The sequence below is a fragment of the Kogia breviceps genome, chromosome 6 (assembly GCF_026419965.1).
Source record: "Kogia breviceps isolate mKogBre1 chromosome 6, mKogBre1 haplotype 1, whole genome shotgun sequence".
In the NCBI taxonomy this organism is placed as follows: domain Eukaryota; kingdom Metazoa; phylum Chordata; class Mammalia; order Artiodactyla; family Physeteridae; genus Kogia; species Kogia breviceps.
The window spans coordinates 100,443,607-100,464,927 of NC_081315.1; the positions used below are offsets into that span (position 1 = coordinate 100,443,607).

Consider the following 21,321-nt stretch of genomic DNA (forward strand, 5'->3'; position numbering starts at 1 on the left):
GTGCCCAACATTCCCAATGCTATTGGCAGAACAGAAGTTGTTTAGGTGTGTTTCATGACTGTCGCCAGCTCTAATATCAGTCATGGTTGAAAGGGAGACTGAGCAAAGAGTAAGAAACTGTCAGGTGAGAGAATTGCATTTGTGAGTATACGTGAGATATACCAGAAAACTCCCAGAATACTTGCCAAGTCATGTTTAAAAGAGGTGATATTGTCATCCTACAAGGGGCAATGAGGGCTGAGGCAGATGTGCTATTTGATCATTTTTGTCTTGATCCCACTTTCTTTTTCCCAGGTTAATGGGATCCTGAGATATAACGTTTACAAATACAAACTTCCTAATTAGGGGAATTAGGGGAAGTAGATAATGGGAACTCAGTAAATACTGTTCTCTTCCTAATCTAGCAGAAGTTGTTCAGTTCTTTTCTGAGAATGTTTGAAATTAAGCCTCCATTTACTTTAGGATAATAGGCCTCCCGAGGTAGGAGAAAAATCGAGATGGTTTCTGTAAAGCTCTTTCCTTTATTAGCATATCCATTTCTGTAGCCTGCCCAGCCTAAGAGTAGAGACCCTGCCTACCTTTGCATAGTCTTTTCTAGGTATGGGCACCTCTCTCTGGTACACCTGAGGCTGAGAGTCTACCATAGCCATCCACTTTCAGGAGGTATTGGGTAGAGTTCAACACTCTTCATGGAGGGCTACTAAGGTCAGAAACTCTTGATTCCCTGACACCACCTCTAAGACTCTCTTTATAGTCATTATATCCATGTAGATAAATATTTCCCAATCAGTACCATCCCATCACCAAACATGGCTGGGATAAAGGCAATGATCAAAGCAAATTGCTCTAGTATATAAAACTAGTCTTCCTCCCTTCCTCCCTTCCTTCCTTCTTTCTTCCCTTTCTTTCTTTCTTCTTTCTTTCTTTCTTTCTTTCTTTCTTTCTTTCTTTCTTTCTTTCTTTCTTTCTTTCTTTCTTTCTTTCTTTCTTTCTTTCTTCTTTCTTTCTCTTTCTTTCTTTCTTTCTTTCTTTCTTTCTTTCTTTCTTTCTTTCTTTCTTTCTTTCTTTCTTTCTTTCTTTCTTTCTTTCTTTTCTTTCTTTCTTCTTTCTCTTTCTCTCTTTCTTTATTCATTCTCTTTTTCCTGGAAAATATTATGTTCTTCTGATCAAGCAAATGGCCAAAGAATCCCTTTAGAAGAACACCCTTTATTTCAAAAAAAACCAAGCATTTACCTCCTGAAAGGCAAGGTGGTTTAAAGCAGCCCAGCTTTGTAATGATAATAGCTACAGCTTGACAGGATCCTGATTTCCTGAGGACGTTGAGGGGGCCTCATCAAATACCATCAGTCTTCCCCAGGACCATGAATCACTGCATAATTTCCGTCTAAGTACTTTCCTGTTCACAAAAGAACATAAGTGAATGCAATTATCAGTAAGAACTGGAAATGGCAGTTCATCATCTTTGTCACCCTCAGCCTCATTGTTAGGTGGGCAAGAGGACGTTCATTTTGCATTCTGCACTCTTGGCTACAATTTGAATTTTTCTTAGTCATAAGCATGTGATCAACTTGTAATTTGGTAAATATTCATTAAATAAAAGTGATTACTGACGGTAATGACTCACTAATCTTTGAGAGAAAATAATGCTTTGAATGTCAATGCTGAAGAAAATATCAGCAAATATGCATTTAACATATAATCTGTTTATGTTCACACCTTTTTTTTTTTTTTTTTTTTTTTTGCGGTACGCGGGCCTCTCACTGTTGTGGCCTCTCCCGTGGCGGAGCACAGGCTCTGGACACGCAGGCTCAGCGGCCATGGCTCACGGGCCCAGCCGCTCCGCGGCATGTGGGATCCTCCCGGACCGGGGCACGAACCCGTGTGCCCTGCATCGGCAGGCGGACTCTCAACCACTGCGCCACCAGGGAAGCCCCCAACACACACTTTTTTTTTAAAAAAGTGAATTTTTATCATTGGGAAGTAGAGGGACACTAGTTGTTGCTGCAGACCAAAGTGATCTTTAGCCCTCATGCAAACGCTTGAGTGAGCAAAGGGAAGCATGGAATTTGATGAATCTGTAATATATTTTGAATAAGGAAAAAATCCTAAATGATAATTCTTTTTGTTTTATATTTTTACATTAAAGCATATTGACATACAATAAACTGAACATTTTAAAAGTGTTTAATATGACAAGTTTTGATATATGTAAATACCCATGAAATAATTTCAAGCAAAATAGTGAACCTATACACCTATCACCCTCAAAAGATTTTTTCGTATCTCTTTGTAATCTCTCACTCCTGGCCTCCCCACCACCTTCCCCAAGCAACCACGGGTCTGTTTTCTATATAAACTATATTAGTTCATTTCTTTTGTAATGTTAAATAAATGGGATTATGAAGTCTGTACTCTTTTATCTGGCTTCTTATATTCTGAATTATTATTTTGAGATTCCTTATTGTGTGTATCTGTAGCTCATTACTTTTTAATGCTGAGTAGTATTCCATTGTATACATATACAACATTTTATCAATTCATTTCTTGTTACATATTTGGGTTCCAATTTGGGGCTATTAGGAATAATGCTGATATGAATATTTGTGTACCAGCCTTTGTATGCCCATATGTTTTCTTTCTCTTGGGTAAATCTCTAGGAGTGGGATGGATGGATCATGCGGTAGGTATATGTTCAACCTTTAAAAAAAAACAGCTAAACTGTTTTCCAAGTTTTTATAGCAGCATATGAGAACAGGTAGCTGTTCTACCTCCTCACCAACACTTGGTATGATCAGAATTTTAATTTTAGTCAACTTGCTAGGAGTGTAAAGGTATCTCATTATCATGTGAATTTGCATTTTCCTATGACTGATGATACTGAGCGTCTTACCTGTGCCTCATATGCCACCTGTATATCTCTTTGGTGAAGTACCTGCTCAAAGCTTTTGCCCATTCTTTAAATGGGTTGTTTGTTTTATTATTAAGTTTTGAGAGTTCTTAACATATTCTGCATACAAGTTTTTTATTTTCCCTATGTATACTTCATAAGTATTTTCTTATGTTGGTGTCTTTCAAAGAGCACAAGTTTTAGATTTGATGAAGTCCAAATTAACTTTTTTTTCTATAATGGATTATGCTTTGTTTTTATATCTAGGAAATCTTTGCTGAATCTATGATCACTAAGATTTTTTTCCTCTAGAAATTTTATAGTTTTAGATTTTACATTGAAATCTATGACCCATTTTGAGGTATTTTTCATGTATCATGTGAGGTAAAGACTGAAGATATTGTTTTTCTTATGGATATCTAAGTGTGTTCATGTCATTTGTCAAAGAGACTCTCTTTTCTTAATTGATTTGCCTGCACTGTTCTTAAAAATCAATTTTTCATTTATTCGGTGATCTATTGCTATTCCATTGATCTGTCTACTGTTACTCCCATGCCACACTGTATCGATAAATTTAGCTGTACAGTAAGTTTTGAAATTAAGTAGTGTTATTCCTCCAACTTTGTTCTTTTTAAATTTCCCTGGCTATTATAGATTCTTTGAATTTCCATATGAATTTGGAATCAGCTTGTTCCTTTTTACAAAAAACAAACAGACAAAATAATAAAGCTCTCTGGGAATTTGATTTTGATGGTGTTGAATTTATGAGTCTTCTTGGGGAAAACTCACAACATTATTTTGCCTTCAATTTGTAATGCTATTATAAATAATATTATTTTATTTCAAGTTTTATTGTTCAACATCAGTATAAAGAAATGCAAGTGTTTTTTATATTGATGTAATAACAACAGTAAGTTGCTATTATTTCTGTTGGCTTTTTCTGCAGATTTGATTGGGGTTCATACATAGTTATGTCATCTTCAAGTAAAGACAGGTTCACTTCTTTATTTTCAACAATAATACCTCCCTTCCTTCCTTCTTTCTCTTCCTTCTTTCTTTCTTTTCCTTCTTTTTGTTCTTTCTTCCTTGCTTGCTTGCTTTTTTCCTTTATTACTTCCTTCCTTCTTTCTTTCTTTTGTTTTTTTCTGATTGCACTGGCTAGAAGCTTCACTATAATGTTGAATAGAAGAGGTAAACGCAGATATCCTTCTCTTATTCCTCATATTAAAAGGAAAGCATTCAGTCTTTCACCGTTAAGTTAACTGTAGGTTTTTCAAAGATGCTTTTGATTGGGCTGAGGAAATTTCCTTTCGTTCCTGTTTGCTGAGAGTTTTCATTAGGAAGTGATGTAGGAGATTTATCAAATGGTCTTTCAGCATCTATTGAGATGATCACTTTATTGTAGTGTTTTGCCTGGCTATAGTATTAGGATAGTGCTGACCTCATAGAATGTATTGGGAAGTCTTCTGTATTCTTCAATTCTCTGGAAGAGTTTGCTTAGAATTTGTATGATTTCCTCCTTATATGTTTGGTAGAATCACCAGTGAAACTATCTGGGACTAGAATATTCTATGTTAGAAGGTATTTAATTACAAATTCAATGACTTTAACAGATACAGAGTTATTCAGATTATCTATTATTTTATACATTTCATATTTATTCAGGTATAATTGACAAATAAAATTGTAAGATATTTAAAGTGTATATTGTGGTGATTTGATATACGTATATGTTGTGAAAGGACTCTCCCTATCTAGTCAATTAACACACACATTCATCACATCACACATTTCACATATCTTTTATATCTTTTTTGTGAGAACATTTAAGTTCTATTCTCTTAGCAAATTTCAATGATGCAATAAAGTGTCATCAACTCTAGTACCATGTGTTACTTTAGATCTTCAGGCTTTATTCATCTTATAGTTGAAAGCCTGTACCATTTTACCTGTTATGTCTTCAAGTTCACTTATCTTTTCTTCTACAATGTCTGATATGCTATGAAGAATATATACTGTATTTTGCATCTCAGACACTGTAGTTTTTAATTCTAGGAGTCTTATCTGGGTTTTTTTTTACATCTTTCATGTTTCTACTTAATGATTTGAAAATATGAAATACATTTATAACAATTATTTTAATCTTATTAACTGCTTTTGCTAACCCTTGTGGCAGCTCTGGTTTAGTTTTAATTGAATGATTTTTATTCTCATTATTGGTTGTATTTTTCTGGTTCCTTGTATAGAACTGGTACTCTTTGAACACCAAATATTGTAAATTTTATATTGTTGTGTGCTGGGATTCTTTTCCTTCTTGTAAATATTCTTATGCCTTGTTCTAGAATTCAGTTAAGTTGCTTAGGATCTTTTTTTTTTTTTTTTTTTCCTTTTGGGTCTTGCTTTTAATATTTGTTAGCTCGGATGAGAACAGATTTTTGTCTATGGTAATTATTTCCTACTCTTGAGGCAAAACTTTTCTGAGTAATCTACCCAGTGCTCTAATTGATGCTCCATTAATCAATTATGTGTTGTCCCAATCACATAATTTAGAGAACAATTACTGTAAGTTACTATGTCTCATCCTGTGTGAGATCTGAGTATTGTCCCCTCTAATCTTTTGAAGTGGTTCTTTCCCCACCATTGTTTCATTTCTCATACACATGATGATCAGAACTCTAATCAGTAATCAAGTGAAATGCTCTGCAGATCTCTGAGTGTTCTCTCTGTACAGTTCCCTTTTCTCTAGTACCCTGTCCAGCAAACTCTGGCTGCCTAGGTCTCCCCAGACTCTGATATATGTCTCCTTAATTCAGCAAGTTCACCTGAGTTCCTACTCCCTGCACTATCACCTGGAAATTCTTTCAAGTAGCAAGCTTGAGCAATTGTAGGGCTCATCTCATTCGTCCATCCCCAGTGTCTCAGAGATTGCTATCTATCATTTCCTTTAAACCCATTGTCTTCTAAAATGTTATGAAGTAAATTTTGCCTGTTTCTTGTTTTTGTTTTAGATTGGAGTGTAAATCTTATCCTTATTACTCCATCTGGGTCAGAATTAAATAGCTAAATGGTGATTTCTTTTATTATGGACTACTAGAAAAAATATGATGAAATGCAATATATTGAGTGCAGAGAGGCAGATATTTTAGTCGGTTTTTTAGTTATTGTATTTTTAGTGCCTGAAATGATGTCTTGCATATAGTTAGCATTAAATAAATAGTTCTTTTTTTAAAAAAAAATATGTATTTATTTATTTATTTATTTATGGCTGTGTTGGGTCTTCATTTCTATGCGAGGGCTTTCTCTAGTTGTGGCACACGGGGGCCACTCTTCATGCGGGCACAGGCTTCAGACATGCAGGCTCAGTAATTGTGGCTCACGGACCCAGTTGCTCCGTGGCATGTGGGATCTTCCCAGGGCTCAAACCTGTGTCTGCTGCATTGGTAGGAAGATTCTCAACGACTGCGCCACCAGGATAGCCCAAATAAATAGTTCTTGATTGAATTATGTAACCATCTACTGTATACTGAGTAATTCATTAGGATTTCCATCCTTATTTCTAATATTTAGAATCATCCTTAAAAGCTGGTGATCTTATCTGTCTTTTGTAGAGGAAAAACTAAGGCTCAGGTTATATGTCTTGCTCAAGGTAATATAAGTCATGGTCTGGTTCAGGTAGTTCTGACTACTCAGCTCTTTTACTTTCCTCTAAGTCATACAAGACCATCAATGAGAAAAACTGAGAGGGCAATTAATTATAAATTAAACTTGGAGAAAAATATTAAATCCAAGATCATTCAATTCCTCAAAGCAAATGTTACTTTTTAAGTGAAATGTATATTACCATTAGGAATTCATATTACCATATTATCTGGCTGTGGGGCTTTGTGAACATGGACTACACACCTTAAAATGCAGGGTTTTAGAATTTCTCTCTAACTTATAAAAAACAATAGCAACAAATGTTCATAAATTTATATAAAATGGTGGTGAAATTGAGTAATCATTGAGAGTATGGAAACTGAAATGATATAACCCATGATCTAATCCCAGTTCTGCCACTTAATATCCTAGGCAAGTTACTTAATCTTCTGAAATCTTATTTCCATGTGTATAAAATGGTAATATTAATAACACCCTCTATATCGGTTAGAAAAGGCCACATTTGGTTCAAAAGTATCCACGGCTTAAGAAAATTAATGTATATTTCTCATTTATGTCACAGTTTGGATGTGTCAGGTGACTCGCCTGAGTAGCTCTTTTCCATGCAATCACTCAGGGATGCAGTGTGTCTCCAACTCATTGCTTCATCATCCCCTAGAATCTCTTTGGAGTTTACCTCCAGAGACCCTACATTCAGCTGACTGATAAAGAAAATTCAAAGGGTATCTTCTGCACTTTCTTGACCACTTTGACCAAGAAGTGATAAACACTCTTGCTCACATTAATTGGTAAAATCCAGTCACAAAGATTCACTAAAATTCTGTAGCTACAAGGAAATACAGTTCCTAGCTAGCGTTTTCCCAGTAGCCATTCTATACCATTGAAGGTGAACTTGAATCTTGTGTGGGAAGTTGACCTTCTCTGCCACACATTTTTCATGGGACTGTTATCAGGACTAAAGGGAGAATATATGTAGAGCCCTTAGCAATTGGCATATACTATCCTCTTAAAAACATATAGGTGAACGAGGCAGCTAAAAATAATTATGGAAGTTATAAGAGCAGAGTTTTATTACCTGTAGGTATATTGGACTTCTTGCTCCTCGCCTAATGCTGACATACGTTTATTTAATGAATACTGGTCTACGTATTCTGCTCCTACCTGTGTTACATATCTCAAAATCAACTTTTTCTTCCCATTGTCATTTCAAACTTTCAAGCTTTAGCCTTCCAGGATTTTCAGCATGGAGCTTCCAGATTCCAGTCCAGAATACATTGCTAACAAATGGTTCTGAAACATGGCTTTCTGATGTCCTGCAATTGCTCTTTATTACCTGTTGAGTCAAGCTCAACTGTTCAGCTTGACTTCCAGGCCTGCAAACAACAGTATCTGCCTGATATTACCAATGAAACAATATCTATCAAAATGTATTTCTGTAACCTCCACAGCAAATTCTTCACTTCAACCTTCTCTCCTAAATGCGTCCTTGCAGTTTGCTCCCAACTACATGCTTTTGTGTATAGAATTTATCCTCAAAAGAATGTCTTCCAAGGTTCTTAGGCAGAGATAGGATGAACATTTCTTCAAGGAAGATTTATTAGTTAGAATTTGTTTGGCTGCATATAACTGACAACTCAAAGTAATAGTAACTCAAACATTTGGATATTAATTTGTCTCTCATGTAAAGGAAATTTTGAGGCAGGTAAAAAAGGGCTGGTATGACAGCTCCATCATCGAGAGGAACCCTCTACTCTTTCTCTTCCACCAGCCTAGAGCAGGGCTCAGCAAATTACAACCCACAGGCAGATATAGCCCACAGACTGTTTTTGTATGGCCTACCAACTAAAAATGGTTGTTATATTTTTAAAGGATTATAAAACAAAAAGCAAACAAACAATGAAGAAAATATGCAGTGAAGGCGAGATGTAACCCATAAAGCCTAAAATATTTCTCTTGCCCATTTACAGAGTTTGGTAACCCCTGCCCTATGCTCTAGGGCAGGGGTTACCTGCCTATGAATCCTTGGAGTGATGTCCGTGTGCAGGAAGAAATCCTGAGAGCCAGTGCATGAGGGGGTGTGGGTGGCCTTAGATAGGAGCCCTTACCATTCATAGGCAGGAAAGGATGGGAAGAAAAGTGAAGGGAAGGCTGTCATACAAGCACAGAAGGACTGCTGTGGGCTGAATTGTGTTCCCCCCAAATTCCTAGGTCACACTAGCCCTAACTCCCAATGTGATAGTATTTGGAGGTGGGGACTTATGGAGGTAATTAGGTTTAGATGAGGTCATGACGATGGTGCCTTCATGATGGAATTAGTGCCCTTATAAAAAGAGAAAAGAGAGAACTTTCTATCTCTCCATCATGTGAGGACAACTAGAAGGCAGCCGTCTGCAAGCCGGCAAGACAGCCCTCACCAGAACCCGACCATGCTGACACCCTGATCTCAGACTTCCCAGCCTCCAGAACTGTGAAAACAAATTTCAGTTGTTTAAGCCACCCAGACTATGTTATTTTGCTGGGAGAGCCTGAGTAGACTAAGACAGAAAGCTAAGGGCCAGATGTGATTGTGGAAGCCTGTGGAAGTCATTAGTTACAGTTCTAACTTTACTAAAATCTTCATAGTTCTTTCATACAAATTGAATTACTTAGAGTTTGATCAATGATGTCAGTGCCATTAAGATTCATAGTTAAAAATCAGTCTCCTGTGACAAACTATAGGTAAGCCTTTAAGGAACAAAGGTTTCTATTGCAATTGTTCTTACAAAGGCACTTCAACACACATTACTAGTCTTAAATTTGTCTATAGTGCTTACAACTATTAAAAAGAAACTTTTCAATATTACAGGAAGGCTCTCTGTCCTTTCAGGAGGTACATTTTTAGATAGAAACATAAGTCTATGATGACAAGATACAGAATGAGTGTCGAGATGTAACTTAAATGTTATGGTAACAGGGCTATAAATTTTGTATTCATTAGCTTATGTGTTGATTAACAAGAGTAATGGCTAGCTCCCGGCTCGTCTTTTCAAAGCAGTAATTCAACAGATTGCCTTTATTTCAAGCTCCTTCATTAACTGTTTATTAAGACTGATAGTCTCTAGATTCAGGTCTAATTTTCTACCAGGGCAGAATTACAAAATATGGGGCATATAAATTTCTGATATGATTCAATTGAACTCTTGACAATTCTCTTATTAAATGGGTAAACACACACACAATTTTAAGCTCACAAATTGTCTTCGCATAGTAACCAGTTTAATCATGTTGTTATTTTTTGCTCTCTTTATAATTATTCCCTACCCAATGCACACACACACACACACACACACACACACACACACACACAATCGTCCAACTATATTGCACACTCCTCCAAGACAAGTGGTGATGTCTTCTACCAAGTTCTCAGTACCTGGTCTGAGTCACCAGGTTGGGACCAGGCTAACTGAGATCATAGTTCAGCGAGCCCTCCCAGAATATGAGTCAAGAGTGGCTTTGCAAGTGATCCAGCATAGATGCTTCCCTAACTGGACTCCCTTCTTGCAGTCCTGCCTCTCTCCAAATCTATTTCCAGTGTATGCAGAGCACAAATAGACTCAAGCAGTACCCCACCTAACACTCCCATCATTCTTAATCAATCCCAAACTTCCCTGAGCTCTGTATGTCCTAAGCATTGGCTGGAGCTTGGCGCTTCTTGAAACGCAGAGGACTGGCTCCAACTCTGCCATGTGAAAAGTCTCCTGCCTTACTTACTCTACATATTGATTCTAGCAGGCAGTTCTGTTAGTTCATCTCTTCCCTGATATCATGACAGATGTGGAACTTGGATTCTTTCTTTGATTTTCCTAACTACAGAACAAAACACTACAAATCCATATATGTCTTTTGTCTTTGTGGAAGACAATAGTGAATATTTGAGGGAAGGGTGATAAAACGTCATTTTCAGCACAGTGAAATAATCGAATTAAAATCCTCAATCTTATACCTTCTTGTCCTCGTTTCATATTTCTATTCCTACTCTTTTTTTTCTCCTTACTTCTTCTCAGTTTTCTCATGTCCTCAAACCATAAAATCCGGTTCATTTCCAATGCAGATCAATTAGCTCTCTGTTTTCTTACTTTCATTTTTTGCTAACAGCTCTCCTCAGAGTCTTATCTCCCAGTCCAAAATTTGGATATATTCATAAACAAAGCTTGTTTTCTTCTGAACAGGGATTCTGGGGCCAAATACTAACAATGTCTTCTTTCAAAACTTCTCTCACATCTTTGTTCCTGCCAAACTCAACTTCTTGAAATTTCTGGAATGGTCCAGGGCCCTCCCATCTCTAGACCTTTGAAGATGTTGCTACCTCTCCTTGGAAACTCCTTCACTTGTGACCCTTCTCTGTTCACCTCGACCATTCCACCTCATCTTTCAGGTCTCAACTTAGAATCCATCTCTCAGTGTCCTCAAGAATGAGGCAGGGATATGTGTTTCTGAAACAGTTACTTAGAGCACTTTCAAATACATGGTAATCCCAATTACTAGATGGAATATTCGGAATACTTTTCTTTGCAGACAGGGAGGTTTCAGTACCTAATTCCCACTTCCTTGAACAAACTTTGCACATAAGAGTATTTCAATAAATAGTAAAATGCATAAATGTATGAAGAGAGACTGAAATTCAAAGTTTTGCTAAATTGTTTAGTCTGAAACTGTAAAACCTTTTGTAATTCACTGCAAAGTATTTGATCAAACTGGGTCTTTCTCTTTGTATAATCTTCTAAGCCATTTACTGAGTTTAGAATTTCAAGAACATTTCAAATGTAGGGACCAAAACATAATCAATTACTATTTTAGTTTGCACACTTATGTAATTCCTCTTAAGCAAAGTGTTTTGGTTCAAATAAAACTACCGGAAAGGTATTTCTAAGCTAACAATTCTTTTAATGCAGCACACTCAAAGCCAATTTAATTCACATCTTCTTTTATTGTATCCCAATTTGACATGTTAGAAGCAGTGCAGTTTTCCATTCAGCAAAGTTTGAGTGTTCATCACAACAGATAGATCATTCGTATCGCTGCTCCGAGATAAATGAAATAATTTAGCAAATTGAATTGTGCTATCTTTCTCAGTAGGGATAAACTGTCTGTTATTTGCTGTGATTTGTCACTTTACTTGGCCTTTTTTTTTTTTTTAATTTTAACAGCTTTACTGGAGTATAACTGTTTTACAATGGTGTGTTAGTTTCTCCTTTACAACAAACTGAATCAGTTATACATATACATATGTTCCCATATCTCTTCCCTCTTGTGTCTCCCTCCCTCCCACCCTCCCTATCCCACCCCTCTAGGTGGTCACAAAGCACCGAGCTGATCTCCCTGTGCTATGTGGCTGCTTCCCACTAGCTATCTATTTTGCATTTGGTAGTGTATATATGTCCATGCCACTAGCTCACTTCGTCACAGCTTACCCTTCCCCTTCCCCATATCCTAAAGTCCATGCTCTAGTAGGTCTGTGTTTTATTCCCATCCTACCCCTAGTCTCTTCATGACATTTTTTTTTGTAGATTCCATATATATGTGTTAGCATACGGTATTTGTTTTTATCCTTCTGACTTACTTCACTCTGTATGACAGACTCCAGGTCTATCCACCTCATTACAAATAACTCAGTTTCATTTCCTTTTATGGCTGTGTAATATTCCATTGTATATATGTGCCACATCTTCTTTATCCATTCATCTGCTGATGGACACTTAGGTTGCTTCCATGTCCTGCCTATTGTAAATAGAGCTGCAATGAACATCTTGGTACATGACTCTTTTTGAATTATTGTTTTCTCAGGGTATATGCCCAGTAGTGCGATTGCGGGGTTGTATGGTAGTTCTATTTGTTGTTTTTTTAAGGAACCTCCATACTGTTCTCCATAGTGGCTGTATCATTTTACATTCCCACCAACAGTGCAAGAATGTTCCCTTTTCTCCACACCCTCTCCAGCATTTATTGTTTCTAGATTTTTTGATGATGGCCATTCTGACCGGTGTGAGATGATATCTCATTGTAGTTTTGATTAGCGTTTCTCTAATGATAAATGATGTTGAGCATTCTTTCATGTGTTTGTTGGCAATCTGTATATCTTCTTTGGAGAAATGTCTGTTTAGTTCTTCTGCCCATTTTTGGATTGGGTTTTTTGTTTTTTGTTACTGAGCTGCATGAGTTGCTTATAAACTTTGGAGATTAATCCTTTGTCAGTTGCTTCATTTGCAAATATTTTCTCCCATTCTGAGGGTTGCCTTTTGGTCTTGTTTATGGTATCCTTTGCTGTGCAAAAGCTTTTTAGTTTCATTAGTTCCCATTTGTATATTTTTGTTTTTATTTCCATTTCTCTAGGAGGTGGGTCCAAAAGGATCTTGCTCTGATTTATGTCCTAGAGTGTTCTGCCTATGTTTTCCTCGAAGAGTTTGATAGTATCTGGCCTTACATGTAGGTCTTTAACCCATTTTGAGTTTACTTTTGTGTATGGTGTTAGGGAGTGTTCTAATTTCATATTTTACATGTACCTGTTCAGTTTTCCCAGCACCACTTATTGAGGACGGTGTCTTTTCTCCACTGTTTACTCTTGCCTCCTTTATCAAAGATAAAGTGACCATATGTGTGTGGGTTTATCTCTGAGCTTTCTATCCTGTTCCATTGATCTATATTTCTGTTTTTGTGCCAGTACCATACTGTCTTGATTACTGTTGCTTTGTAGTATAGTCTGAAGTCAGGGAGCCTGATTCCTCCAGCTCCATTTTTCGTTCTCAAGATTGCTTTGGCTATTCGGGGTCTTTTGTGTTTCCATACAAATTGTGAATTTTTCTGTCCTAGTTTTGTAAAAAAATGCCAGTTGTAGTTTGATAGGGATTGCATTGAATCTGTAGATTGCTTTGGATAGTAGAGTCATTTTCATAGTGCTGATTTTTCCAATCCAAGAACATGGTATATCTCTCCACCTATTTGTATCATCTTTAATTTCTTTCATCAGTGTCTTATAGTTTTCTGCATACAGGTCTTTTGTCTCCTTAGGTAGGTTTATTCCTAGGTATTTTATTCTTTTTGTTGCAATGCCAAATGGGAGTGTTTTCTTAATTTCCCTCTCAGATTTTTCATCATTAGTATATAAGAATGCCAGAGATTTCTGTGCATTAATTTTGTATCCTGCTACTTTACCAAATTCATTGATGAGCTCTAGTAGTTTTCTGGTAGCATCCTTAGGATTCTCTATGTGTAGTATCATGTCATCTGCAAACAGTGACAGCTTTACGTCTTCTTTTTCGATTTAGATTCCTTTTATTTCTTTTTCTTCTCTGACTGCTGTGGTTAGAACTTCCAAAACTATGTTGAATAAGAGTGGTGAGAGAGGGCCACCTTGTCTTGTTCCTGATCTTAGTGGAAATGGTTTCAGTTTTTCACCATTGAGAATGATGCTGGCTGTGGGTATGTCATATATGGCCTTTACTGTGTTGAGGAACGTTCCCTCTATGCCTACTTTCTGCATGGTTTTTATCATAAATAGGTGTTAAATTTTGTCGAAAGCTTTCTCTGCAAATATTGAGATGATCATATGGTTTTTCTTCTTCAGTTTGTTGATATGGTGTATCACGTTGATTGATTTGCGTATATTGAAGAATCCTTGCATTCCTGGCATAAACCCCACTTGATCATGGTGTATGATCCTTTTCATGTGCTGTTGGATTCTGTTTGCTAGTATTTTGTTGAGGATTTTTGCATCTATGTTCATCAGTGATATTGGCCTGTAGTTTTCTTTCTTTGTGACGTCTTTGTCTGGTTTTGGTAGCAGGGTTATGGTGGCCTCATTGAATGACTTTGGGAGTGTTCCTCCCTCTGCTATCTTTTGGAAGAGTTTGAGAAGGATAGGTGTTAGCTCTTCTCTAAATATTTGATAGTATTCGCCTGTGAAGCCATCTGGTCCTGGGCTTTTTTTTGTTGGAAGATTTTAAATTACAGTTTCAATTTCAGTGCTTGTGATTGGTCTGTTCATATTTTCTATTTCTTCCTGGTTCAGTCTTAGCAGGTTGTGCATTTTTAACAATTTGTCCATTTCTTCCAGGTTGTCCATTTGATTGGCATAGAGTTGCTTATAGTAATCTCTGATAATCTTTTGTATTTCTGCAGTATCAGTTGTTACATCTCCTTTTTCATTTCTAATTCTATTTGATTTGAGTCTTCTCCCTTTTTTTCTTGATGAGTCTGGCTAATGGTTTATCAATTTTGTTTATCTTCTCAAAGAACCAGCTTTTAGTTTTACTGATCTTTGCTATCATTTCCTTCATTTCTTTTTCATTTATTTCTGATCTGATCTTTATGATTTCTTTCCGTCTGCTTAATTTGGGTTTTTTTTGTTCTTCTTTCTCTAATTGCTTTAGGTGCAAAGTTAGGTTGTTTATTCGAGATGTTTCCTGTTTCTTAAGGTAGGATTGTATTGCTATAAATTTCCCTCTTAGAACTGCTTTTGCGGCATCCCATAGGTTTTGGGTTGTCGTGTCTCCATTGTCATTTGTTTCTAGGTATTTTTTGATTTCCTCTTTGATTTCTTCAGTGATCACTTCATTATTAAGTAGTGTATTGTTTAGCCTCCATGTGTTTGTATTTTTTACAGATCTTTTCCTGTAATTGATATCTAGTCTCATAGCATTGTGGTTGGAAAAGATACTGGATACAATTTCAATTTTCTTAAATTTACCAAGGCTAGATTTGTGACCCAAGATATGATCTATCCTGGAGAATGTTCCTTGAGCACTTGAGAAAAATGTGTATTCTGTTGTTGTTGGATGGAATGTCCTATAAATATCAATTAAGTCCATCTTCTGTTATGTATCATCTAAAGCTTGTGTTTCCTTATTTATTTTCATTTTGGATGATCTGTCCATTGGTGAAAGTGGGGTGTTAAAGTCCCCTACTATGATTGTGTTACTGTCGATTTCCCCTTATGGCTGTTAGTATTTGCTTTATGTATTGAGGTGCTCCTATGTTGGGTGCATAAATATTTACAATTGTTGTATCTTCTTCATGGATCAATCCCTTGATCATTATGTAGTGTCCTTCTTTATTTCTTGTAATAGCTTTTATTTTAAAGTCTATTTGGTCTGATATGAGAATTGCTACTCCAGCTTTCTTCTGATTTCTATTTGCATGGAATATCTTTTTCCATCCCCTCACTTTCAGTCTGTATGTGTCCCTAGGTCTGAAGTGGGTCTCTTGTAGACAGCATATATATGGGTCTTGTTTTTGTATCCATTCAGCCAGTCTGTGTCTTTTGGTGGGAGCATTTAATACATTTACATTTAAGGTAATTATCAATATGTATGTTCTTATTACCATTTACTTAATTGTTTCGGGTTTGTTCTTGTAGGTCTTTTCCTTCTCTTGTGTTTCTTGCCTAGAGAAGTTCCTTTAGCATTTGTTGTAAAGCTAGTTTGGTGGTGCTGAACTCTCTCAGCTTTTGCTTGTCTGTAAAGGTTTTAATTTCTCCATCAAATCTGAATGAGATTCTTGCTGGGTAGAGTAATCTTAGTTGTAGGTTTTTCTCTTTCATCACTTTAAATATGTCCTGCCACTCACTTCTGGCTTGTAGAGTTTCTGCTGAAAGATCAGCTGTTAACCTTATGGGGATTCCCCTGTGTGTTATTTGTTGTTTTTCCCTTGCTGCTTTTAATATATTTTCTTTGTATTTAATTTTTGATAGTTTAATATGTGTCTTGGTGTGTTTCTCCTTGGATTTATCCTGTATGGGACTCTCTGTGCTTCCTGGACTTGATTAACTATTTCCTTACCCATATTAGGTAAGTTTTCAACTATAATCTCTTCAAATATTTTCTCAGTCCCTTTCTTTTTCTTGTCTTCTTCTGCGACCCCTATAATTCAAATGTTGGTGCATTTAATGTTGTCCCAGAGGTCTCTGAGACTGTCCTCAGTTATTTTCATTCTTTTTTCTTTATTCTGCTCTGCAGTAGTTATTTCCACTATTTTATCTTCCAGGTCACTTATCCGTTCTTCTGCCTCAGTTATTCTATTGATCCCATCTAGAGTATTTTTCATTTCATTTATTGTGTTGCTCATAGTTGCTTGCTTCCTCTTTATTTCTTCTAGGTCCTTGTTAAATGTTTCTTGTATTTTGTCTATTCTATTTCCAAGATTTTGGATCATCTTTACTATCATAATTCTGAATTCTTTTTTCAGGTAGACTGCCTATTTCCTCTCCATTTGTTAGGTCTGATGGGTTTCTATCTTGCTCCTTCATCTGCTATGTGTTTTTCTGTCTTTTCATTTTGCTTACTGTGTTTGGGGTCTCCTTTTTGCAGGCTGCAGGTTTGTAGTTCTTGTTGCTTTTGGTGTCTGTCCCCAGTAGCTAAGGTTGGTTTAGTGGGTTGAGTAGGTTTCCTGGCTGGGGGGACTAGTGCCTCTGTTCTGGTGGATGAGGCTGGATCTTGTCTTTCTGGTGGGCAGGTCCACGTCTGGTGGTGTGTTTTGGGATGTCGGTAGCCTTATTCTGATTTTAGGCAGCCTCTCTGCTAATGGATGGGGCTGTGGTCCTGTCTTGCTATTTGTTGGGCATAGGGTGTCCGGCACTGTAGGTTGCTGGTCATTGAGTGAAGCTGGGTCTTGGTGTTGAGATGGAGATCTCTGGGATATTTTCGCCATTTGATATTACGTGGACCTGCGAGGTCTCTTATGGACCAATGTCCTGAAGTTGGTTCTCCCACCTCAGAGATACAGCCCTGACGCCTGGCTGGGGCACCAAGAGCATTTAATCCACACGGCTTAGAATAAAAGGAGAAAAAAAGAGAAAGAAAAGAAAGGAAGGAAGGAAGAAAGAAAGGAAGGAAGGAAGAAAGGAAGGGAGGAAGGAAGGGAGGAAGGGAGGAAAGAAGACAGGAAGGAAGACAGGAAGAAAGGAGGGAAGAAAGGAAGGAAGAAAGAAAGAAAGAGGATAAAATAAAGTTATTAAAAGAAAAAACAATTATTAAGAAGAAAAATTTTATTAAAAAAAAAACGGTTCAGTCAGAACCCTAGGACAAATGGTGAAAGCAAAGCTAACAGACAAAATCTCACACAGCAGCACACACATACACACTCACAAAAAGGGAAAAAGGGGAAAATAATAATATATCTTGCTCCCAAAGTCCACCTCCTCAATTTGGGATGATTCACTATCTATTCAGGTATTCCACAGATGCAGGGCATTTCAAGCTGATTGTGGAGCTTTAATCCGCTGCTTCTGAGGCTGCTGGGAGAGAGCTCCCCCTCTCTTTGTTCGCACAGCTCCTGGTATTCAGCTTTTAACTTGGCCCCGCCTCTGCGCGTAGGTCGTGCGAGGGCGTTTGCTCTTCACTCAGACAGGCCGGCGTTAAAGGAGCAGCTGATGCAAGCCACACAGGCTTCTTGGTGGTGGTAGCAGCAGCCTTGGCGTCCCACGCCCGTCTCTGGTGTCCATGCCGACAGCCGCGGCTCGCGCCCGTTTCTGGAGCTCCTTTAAGCGACGCGCTTAATCCCCTCTCCTCTCGCACCAGGAAACAAAGAGGCAAGAAAAAGTCTCTTGTCTCTTCGGCAGCTCCACGCCCGTCTCTGGAGCTCCTTTAAGCGGCGCGCTTAATCCCCTCTCCTCGCGCCCCAGGAAGCAAAAGAGGGAAGAAAAGGTCTTTTGCCTTTTCGGCAGCTCCAGACTTCTCCCGGACTCTCTCCCAGCTAGCCGTGGCGCACTAACCGCTGCAGGCTGTGTTCGCGCAACCAACCCCAGTCCTCTCCCGGCTTCCGACCGCAGCCCGAGCCTCAGCTCCCAGCCCCCACCCTCCCCGGCGGGTGAGCAGACAAGCCTCTCGGGCTGGTGAGTGCTGGTCGGCACCGCTCCTCTGTGGGAATCCGCTTTGCCCTCTGCACCCTGTTACTGCGCTCTCCTCCGCGGCTTCGAAGCTCCCCCCGTTCGCCACCTGCAGTCTCCGCCCACGAAGGTATTTGGCCTTTTTTAATGTCGTTTACTTCTGCTACTGTTTTTTTTCCTGAGTTTTCTCTTTTAGTAACAACACTCTTTACTGAAAAAAGAAAAATCAATGAACAGTGTATCTTGACAGCAGAAGTTTAATGTTTACATTTAAATATGTTAACAATTAGTAAAATAATTATCATCTGGTAAAAACATGATATGGAGGAATGGTGTAAGCATGCCTGGATATTAAATAAGACACAATTGTCATCATCAAATGCAAACACATTATACATGTAGGAGAAAAGTGTGACATTAATTTTTAATCATCCAAATGTGGTTTTGGTAATGTCAGTATTCCATATTTCCATATTATTAACTCCACTACTCACCTTCTTGTCCAGGATCTCAAATTGTTGATACAAGCATATTCTGTTTTTACTCTCTGAAGGTTATTTTGGGATAGCTTTTTCTTTTATAATAAACAATGTTTAAGAGCACGTGGTTTCTTAGTCTAAGGGCAAACTATACAACAAATATAAACACTGTCATGGATTTAAGATACTGAGCAAAGTGTATTACATCAAAAGTTAAGGCATTTGGCAACAGTTTCCCAATTTTTATACTCTGAAGAGATTAATGGAAGAGTATTTAGTCTATGATTTGGAAGAAAAAGTTGCTAATAATTTGTATGGGCATACATCTACTTAAATGCCAGAATTCATAGAAATATTACTTGATTTTCCTTTCCTCTTTTTAAATGGTTTAATCTATAACCTCAAAAGAAATCCTGCCATAAATCTATTTTGGAAACAAATTAGGAATAAGTACATCTTTAAAAAATCTTTGATAATAGAAGAAGTTAAATTTTATGTTAGAAGCTAAACAGCTTTCAGGCTGTTCATAAGGAAAAAGCTTACAAGTGGTAGTAACATTGAGTAAATATATCAGTCAGGGAGTAAATATATCTGTTAACAAATCATGAAGGGATGGAACACGGGCATTGGGTAATTTGAGAAGAGTTTAATAAAGGAGCTATACTTACAAAGGGTATAGGGAAGCCGTAAGAAATAGTTTAGTCTCTCAGGCTTGTAACAGCAGGACCAAGTGGATAATCCTGAGACCTGGAGAAATGAAGGAGGAACAGCTGCTGGAAGTTGGTGAGGGTTGAGATGGGGGTTGTCTACAGAGGGCTGACAGATTGAAGTGATCTTTAGTGAGAAGTACACCCACCTGCAGCCAGGACTCAGGGAAGGAGCCTACACACTCCATCTCCCTCTCCTCCTCCTTATCAACTCAAGCCAGGGCACCCCAGGGGCTGAAGCCAACCACAAGCTAGAGGGTATGGGAGCCTTTAGCACTTCTGTCTACCTCCTGAGCCAGAGAGCAGAGAGGGGCAAACAGAGACGCACCTCCCAGTGAACACGAGAAACAACGGAATGTGTTTTGCTGGAGTAATGAACAAAAAATATTTATTTACAACTTCCATTTTGCTGAATATTAAACCACTGCCTAGCTTGTTTTGGATATATTCAATAAATTCAATATATGTTTTTATTCTGCTACGTTTTAAAATCTTATATTAGTTTCTGGAAGGAAAAACATTCTTTCACTGACAATATATATATTTTTTAACCTCTCAGAGACTTGCCATGTGTAAATACTTACCTCTGATAATAAATTTACTTGGGGTTCTATCTATGGGTGGTTATTCGGGGACCGTGAGACTGTGACATAAAGTGACAGGAAGATTTATCCTCATCATTGTAGAAATACAGAGGACTCTCTAACCTGCATTTCATTTGGGGTGGGAATATAAATATAATGCTGGTAACAGTTCCTCCCTGGATGACAGTATCTTGATTCTTCATTTCAGTGTCCTATTTTTGAGGAATTTTCTCTTCCACAGTATCTGAAAGAATTCTTTTAATAACGGATTTTAGAAAGCCAATGTATAACTGAGAATGAATCCACACTTTAAAATGCATTGTATGTACAAAATTAAACAGTATAATTTAAGCATAATGATATTAGCGGTACATTGCAAATAATATGCAGACGTATTTGCAGTGTGGCCCTGATGCTTCTGCCCAATCTCTTCTAGTTAAGGGCCCAGTGAAATCTTCAGTTGGGTGTGGCTATTGGAAACATCTTTTCCGGGTCCTGTCTGACTTCTCTTATACTTGAGATACATTGCTCATCTCCTCTGAGTCCCGGACCATTTTCTGTGCTGTGATGATCCTCATAAGGCTCATTGCTTTACTTGAATCAAGGCCAGTGTAGTTATGAGAGAAAAGCAGTTGCTTCGATTTCAGATTTTAATCAGAGCCCTTTTCACCTGCATTTTTTATGGCTTCTTCATTTCCTACTGTGCCCAGGAAATGTTGGACGACTCCATTGCCCTTTGAGAGCTTAGCCCTTAGGGACATAGGGTCACTTTTCAGGTGTTTGAGCTAGAGCAGTGGTTTTCAAACTATAATTCATAGGCCAGCTGCATCCATTTCATCTACAGAGCTTTTTGTTTTTAACATCTTTATTGGAGTATAATTGCTTTACAGTGGTGTGTTACTTTATGCTATATAACAAAGTGAATCAGCTATATGTATACATATATCCCCATATCCCCTCCCTCTTGCATCTCCCTCCCACCCTCCCTATCCCACCCCTCTAAGTGGTCACAAAGCACCAAGCTGATCTCCCTGTGCTATGTAGCTGCTTCCCACTAGCTATCTATTTTACGTTTGGTAGTGTGTGTGTGTGTGTGTGTGTGTGTGTGTGTGTGTGTGTGTCAGTGCTACTCTCTCACTTCATC

At 37.8% G+C, this 21,321-nt stretch overlaps 1 protein-coding gene across 3 annotated transcripts in view; it reads left to right on the plus strand.

The window, feature by feature from the left end:
- KCNIP4 (potassium voltage-gated channel interacting protein 4) overlaps positions 1–21,321 on the plus strand; it is a 1,208,103-nt gene that overhangs the window by 800,815 nt on the left and 385,967 nt on the right. The window contains exon 1 of one of the 3 annotated variants that reach the window (XM_067036350.1): positions 17,947–18,537. The exons of the other annotated variants lie outside the window; for them this stretch is intronic. The gene's annotated coding sequence lies outside the window, so the exon portion shown is untranslated. Of the gene's footprint in view, positions 1–17,946; positions 18,538–21,321 lie in introns of those variants that run through there. 3 annotated transcript variants of the gene reach the window in all.